Consider the following 6275-nt stretch of genomic DNA (forward strand, 5'->3'; position numbering starts at 1 on the left):
TAGGGCAAGAAACATCAATATTACCGCTCGAGTTTCATTGCAGCAGCAGCGGAAAGAATCTACCAGTTTAGCAACTCTAAAAGATACCGGTTTATTATACTTAGGGGTTGGTGCAAATGATCAGATAGGAAAATTAATGTTAGTGGGTATAAGTCCAATAACGCCAATGACTTTAATCATCATACTCATCCGAATGAAAGTTTCTTCCTAATCTCCCTGTGCAAGTACTCATGTACAACTAAACAAAGAATAACGTCATTTAGATGTCAATTCCGCTGATATTATTAACCGTTGGATAAATTGCATTTGATGGTCTAGATATTTTATCAAAATTTTTTGTCAATCCATTTTGTTACGCAATCCCAACCCTTTATCAATTTAACCAGATTTTTTAACTGTTAATGTGGTCAGCTTTGGTCCTGAGATCCAAACTTCAATTTCCAGTTTTCTAGGACGCGAACACAATCCTGGTCATCTTTCTGGTACCCAAAATCAAAAAATAACCCCTAACTTTCTTTATCTTATCTTAAAAACCGAAAGAAGCCCCCACAAAATTGTTCATATTTTTCTTGGATGATGTAGGTTCTTTTGGACCAACACCTGTTCGTGTATTTGAGATTGAGACGCGAGTTCGTGCTTGCATCGGTGCAAATTTTAATCTTCGGTGAAAGAAGAAATTTTGTGATTTCGACAAGAGCAGGACTCAAATGCTGACGTGTGAAGTAAAAAGGTCTTAGTACCCCTCTTGCTTGTACCCACCACAAGCTAGTTAGCTTTGGCAATTGCAACCAAAACATCAAAAGCGCGGTACACAGTTTTCCCACTGGAATTTAAAACACATCGGTTTGCCTTAGTATATGTATTTTTTGAGCAATTACAGAAGAGTATATGTGGAAAAACAACTGGAAATCGTGGTTGTTGACACGTTAACTTGAGAATGGAAGAAAGAGACAACAGGTCGTGTGTAGCATTACTATTTAAATTGGGTACAACAGATAACATGTATAGCATTAATATGTCGATAGATATAACATGTATAGCATTACTATTTCAACTGGGAACAAATAGATAACATATTTGAAATGGTAACAGTGTGGTTATTTAACACGCGCTTTATGGGCTATAAATAGAAGGTAGAATTTGGCTATTAATCTTCACCTAAAGCTTTTCATTCATCAATATACGTTTAGCACTTAGAGAAACCTTAGTAGTCTGCAATTCATTCATTCATCATAATGGCGGCTGCTAAAAGTTCATTGGTTTTCTTCATCGTTGCCTTGATCGTTATTTCTGCAAACTTGCGTAAGTATATGCATGATATATTTTCTATATGTTTTTCTGGTGGTGGATGATTCTCGATTGATGCATTACGGGAACTAACTTTTTTCTCTTTTTGTGTATGAATGCGCAGAGATGGCATCAGCACAAGGCGTTGAATGCACTACTGGGAAGTCCTTGACTATTGAATTACCCAGCGGCGAGTGCACTTTGGACACAGATTGTGGTGATTTATGCAACGAGCAGTGCATTTTACAGTTTCAATCCGTTTCCGAAGTCTCAGTTTGTGTTCCTCCTGTCGTAGAGGTCCGACTTAAGAGTTGCTTTTGTTGTTGTGTCTAATAGAGAGTATACGCTACTCCAAGAGTAGCTTAGTTTTATGACCTCGACCTAGCTATTAACAGATGTTATGCTTGCTGTCGGGTTAGAAAACTATGTCAACTCCAAGAAATGAAGGAAATTTTAAATTTTAAAATAAAAGCAGCATTTTAATTATTTAAAAAATAATTAATCTCATATAATTAAGTGTGTGAATGTGTTGCTATGTATTTATAGCTATATATACACTTAATTAGCTGCTAGTTTAGAGTTGTCGTGTTTGTTTGTGTTCGTCGTGCAGTATTGATATGGATCATGTAATGGTTTTCTTATACTTATTCGGTGATTCGGTCAACGTTGATCAGTATTTTGTGTGTACGTCTTCTTATGATTCTATATGAAATACATTGATTGGTTTGCCACTCAGTTCTCAATTTATTTATTTTAAAAAAGATTTTCTTTAGAAAAAATGCTATAATGACAGAGGAAGAAATGAACCCTGGTTGAAAGATTTGAAAGTTCACTCCTGAATCCTGGCTAGTTTTTGTTGCAGCTGCATTGGGATTTCGGGACATCATTGTATGTTTTAGATTCTTAACCCAATAACGATAATTTCTGGATAAAAAAGACATGTAAAATTTGATATTGTTTAAATAGACGAGAATGTAAAAATAGTCGGGATGTAAACAGTTTCATCCTGCCCATTTTCAAATGCTTTTCCTTATTTTTAATTTACATCAGGATGCATCTAGTTTCACCCTCGCTATTTTTTAAGTTTAAGCCAGGATGAATCCAGATTCATCCTTGTTATTTTTTTGTGTCCATTTCACCCATACTAATTTTTACTCGTCCGTTAGAATCATGTTTTAAAAATATTTGGGCAATTGACCCAATTTCTCTAAAAAAGCGTGAATGAAAAAATAAAATAAATAAAAAGATCAATATTGACAAGCTCAAGCATCCCAGAATAACAACTAGGTTCATAGTTTCTAAACGACCGGTTTTGTTCTCTACTTTTGCATTCAATTAACATTAGCAGCAAAATACTGGAAAGGAAAATCCTTTTGGATGGTTGATTCTATCGAGTTCGCCCAATTCATAGAAAGTTACCAAACTCGGCCGTATATCGACTTTAGGTTTGCCCATGATTTGGTTTTCAACCCACACCGAACCTGTTCAAACCGGCAGAAAAAACCAGAAAACAAGAGACCAAGAAATCTAGAAACCAAAAAACCGAAAAACAACGGTTGTAGGTGGTTGGTTTTGGTTTGACATTAAAAAAAAAACACCCAAAAAAATTCAAACAAGCAAAAAAAATATCTGAGAGTAAGTACTAATAAAAACCAGAATGATATAAAACAACCTTTCCATCATGTTATAATACATATAAACTTCAATGGATGTACCTATAAATAAAGAAATATTAACTAGAATAAAGGCTAATGTTAAATCATATAAATATAAATATATAAATATTTCATTGGGATATGATTTGCTATAGCTTTTTTCAATCGAATGATTTTGTTCATTCATAACAAATTGAACTTAATAATTAAATTTTGAATTCTGGTTAAAAAATTAAAACTATAATTAAAAAAAAACAAAAAACAACAACAAAAAACCGGTGCAACGGTTTTGGTTTCTAATATTATGAAGCGACCATGGTTTGGGTTAGTTTTTGGTTTTTCATAAGAGACATCGGTTTGGTTCTTGGGTTTGGCATAAAACCAAACCAAACTGAACCACCGACAGCCTTAATCGACTAAGTAATTTCGTAAGAAAGACTCGTAAGTATCCTCACTTGTTTATAATATCTTCGTAAATATCCTCACTTGGTTATATTATCTTTGCATTTGGATTTGTTAACCTACTGTAATTTCTTTGCAAAAATAGTCATCCTAGTTTGAGGCCTAGGGGTTTTATTTGAGGCACGTTACTTTAAAAGATAATAAGGGTCATTAGAAATTAATTTCACACGACCCCTTAGCCAACAATTCTCTTACCACCTATTTTACCCCTGAGTAATTAATGTTAATTAATCGGTTTAGGCGTTACTTAACCGTGTAATGTGAGATCAACTAATGTAAACCGATCTTCAAAACATCAAATAACGAAAAAATTCGAATACACTACCAGAATCGGTTTACATTCATGCACTCGTAAACCGATTCTGGGCAGGTGTTTTGGTATTCACGAAGGACATCAAGAATCAGCTAAAGTATGCATAGATAAAATACGATTCTCATAATCGTGTTTTTTAGCGTCATATATAAACCGATTATTTCTTTTTCATATGAAAAGATATTATTCATACTCATTCAATTCAAATCTACTCCTTTTAGTAGGAATCATGGATGCACTTAGCATGTGCATCAAGCCTTTGAAACCCTAGGTGACCCTAATGGACGAGTTATAGTCTTGTGAGGGTTTACATAGAAATCTACCCACAAAATCTACACAAAAACTTCTAAAACTTTCAATCTTCCTCAGATGAATCTGAGTCCGATTTACCCACCATAAAGTCCGGGGTATACTCCGGAATTTTGGATACCATGAAGTGATGGCTTTCATCAAATGTGAATGCTTCTCCCATTTCCTCTAAGTAGCACGCTTTTATGAACTTGTGCTATAAAAACATAATACAAATTTACTTTTTTAGTTACAAATTGATAAAAGTAGATTATGTAGAATAAACCATAAAAATATTTACAAATTGTTGAAAGAATAAGCTAAAGTGGCTAGCGTTCAAAATCCGTTATCGGATAGCTTTAAAAGCAACCATCGCATTTTGGATGACTTGGTGCTTATCATCGATTTTTTGAAGACTTCTTCTCTTTGGTTTCACATAACCTTGTCTATATTTGTCATATACTTCGTCCAAAAAGTTTCGGATTTTACCCTTACGGGGGAGTAATGTACAACTCGACTTTCGAGGTACCATGCTTCGATGTTTGCCAAATCTTTGGCGGAGTCAAATGATGCCATGCTTGTATGTGGAGATATGAAATAACTAGTTGTAAAGTATATGGAGTAGGAGCGAATACAATGAGCAAGTTTGAGGCAAATTGGGTCCGGGATAAGTTCTCTTTATATAGAGAAAGACCCCGACGGCTAGTTTTTCGAAGGAAAAAAAAGTGAAATGATTTGGCACACTTGGTCTTCTCGAATGTCCATAAAAACTGATTATTTTTTTATGCCCACGAGAATCGGTCTTTATGATTAAAAACATAAACGATTGTGCCTGAAAAATCAACAAAAAAAAATAAAATTTCCATTGACAGTAATTGGTTTATATATTTGCACATGTAATCCACAATTGACTAGAAAAAAGATACAGAAACCTGACATTTCTGAGGCATGAAGAATTAGATCATACTGATAACCACATAAACTGATTCCCTGATGAAGCCTCAAAAATCGGTTTATTGGTGCAGTCATGTAACTCGATTGTTGCCTGTATTTGCAAAACAAAGTTTGAAGCTTGCATAAACGTGTTTTTCCACAGACTCATTATACATACAATTATAATTAAAACTTTAATTTAAATTCAAACCATAATCATCCAAAAAATAAACCATAATCATCCAAAAAAGTGTTAAAAATTTAAAGCTTAAACCACAAAAAGTCTTGAAAACTTAAAACTTCAACTTATAATATCTATAAGAAAGCATCGACATTATGGAGTTGCTGCTTTTGGATCACCAACATCAGGAGCAACAACATCACCATCATCGGCAACACCTGTATTCGCAACAACAGTTTCAGCCATCTCTTCAAACAGGCTATTCGTATGTCTGTCTCAGAAATCCAATTTCATCCCTCCTTCTCCTGGAAAACCTGATGAGCTCAACGAGACTTCTAATGAAAGCTTGCCATCCAGTGCCTGGCCTGCTCCAAATGGGTCTCCCTTCCATAGCCGAACTTGTACTGGCTTCTAGGTACCATAGCATGTGGTGCCTGTCAACATCCTCCTGTTAGAGCTCTCGAGAATAAAAAACTAAGTGACAGCAGTCCATACCTACACAACAAAATATCTAGTTCAACAATCAGTTCATAGGACAATATATGTAATCTGATTCTAAAAAGAAAAACACACATGAATTTGTGCTCCTACAATCAGTTTATATGACACATATATAAAAAACGATTGTAAATCTGAACAGACAATTCCCATAATCGGTACATTAACCACTTACATAAAAACCAATCGTAGGAGCACAGAGTTCAAAAAAAATTAGTCCCCAGAATGGGTTTATGCTAATGCACTTATAAACTGATTCTGGTGATGACTTTTCAAATTCAGATTTCTACCCATAATCGGTTGATGCTAATCATCCTACAATTAACTGACTCATATGCATTCTTTTCATGCAACGAAGAACAAAGTCGATTCTAACAAGAAAAAAATACAGGAATTTGTGCTCATACAATTAGTTATATGACACATATAAAAACCAATTGTGATATGGAATCTGAACTTGTACCGGCTTCAAGGTACCATAGCCTGTGGTGTCATGTCAACATCCTCCTGTTGGAGCTCTCGAGAATAAAAGGCTAAGTGACCGCAGTCCATATCTACACGAAAAAAAATCTTGTTCAACAATCGGTTCATAGGAGAACATATGTAATCCGATTCTAACAACAAGAATTTCTGCTCCAACAATCAGTTTTTATGGCAC

General features: G+C 34.7%; 1 long non-coding RNA gene across 1 annotated transcript; it reads left to right on the forward strand.

Annotated features, from left to right (window-relative positions):
• Positions 1–1169: 1169 nt before the first annotated feature.
• On the forward strand, positions 1170–2018 carry LOC113335259. The gene is made up of 2 exons (XR_003353235.1): positions 1170–1302; positions 1412–2018. It is a non-coding gene; the product is annotated as an uncharacterized LOC113335259 (long non-coding RNA).
• The last annotated feature ends 4257 nt before the right edge of the window (positions 2019–6275 follow it).

The sequence above is a fragment of the Papaver somniferum genome, unplaced genomic scaffold, assembly GCF_003573695.1.
Source record: "Papaver somniferum cultivar HN1 unplaced genomic scaffold, ASM357369v1 unplaced-scaffold_139, whole genome shotgun sequence".
NCBI lineage: Eukaryota > Viridiplantae > Streptophyta > Magnoliopsida > Ranunculales > Papaveraceae > Papaver > Papaver somniferum.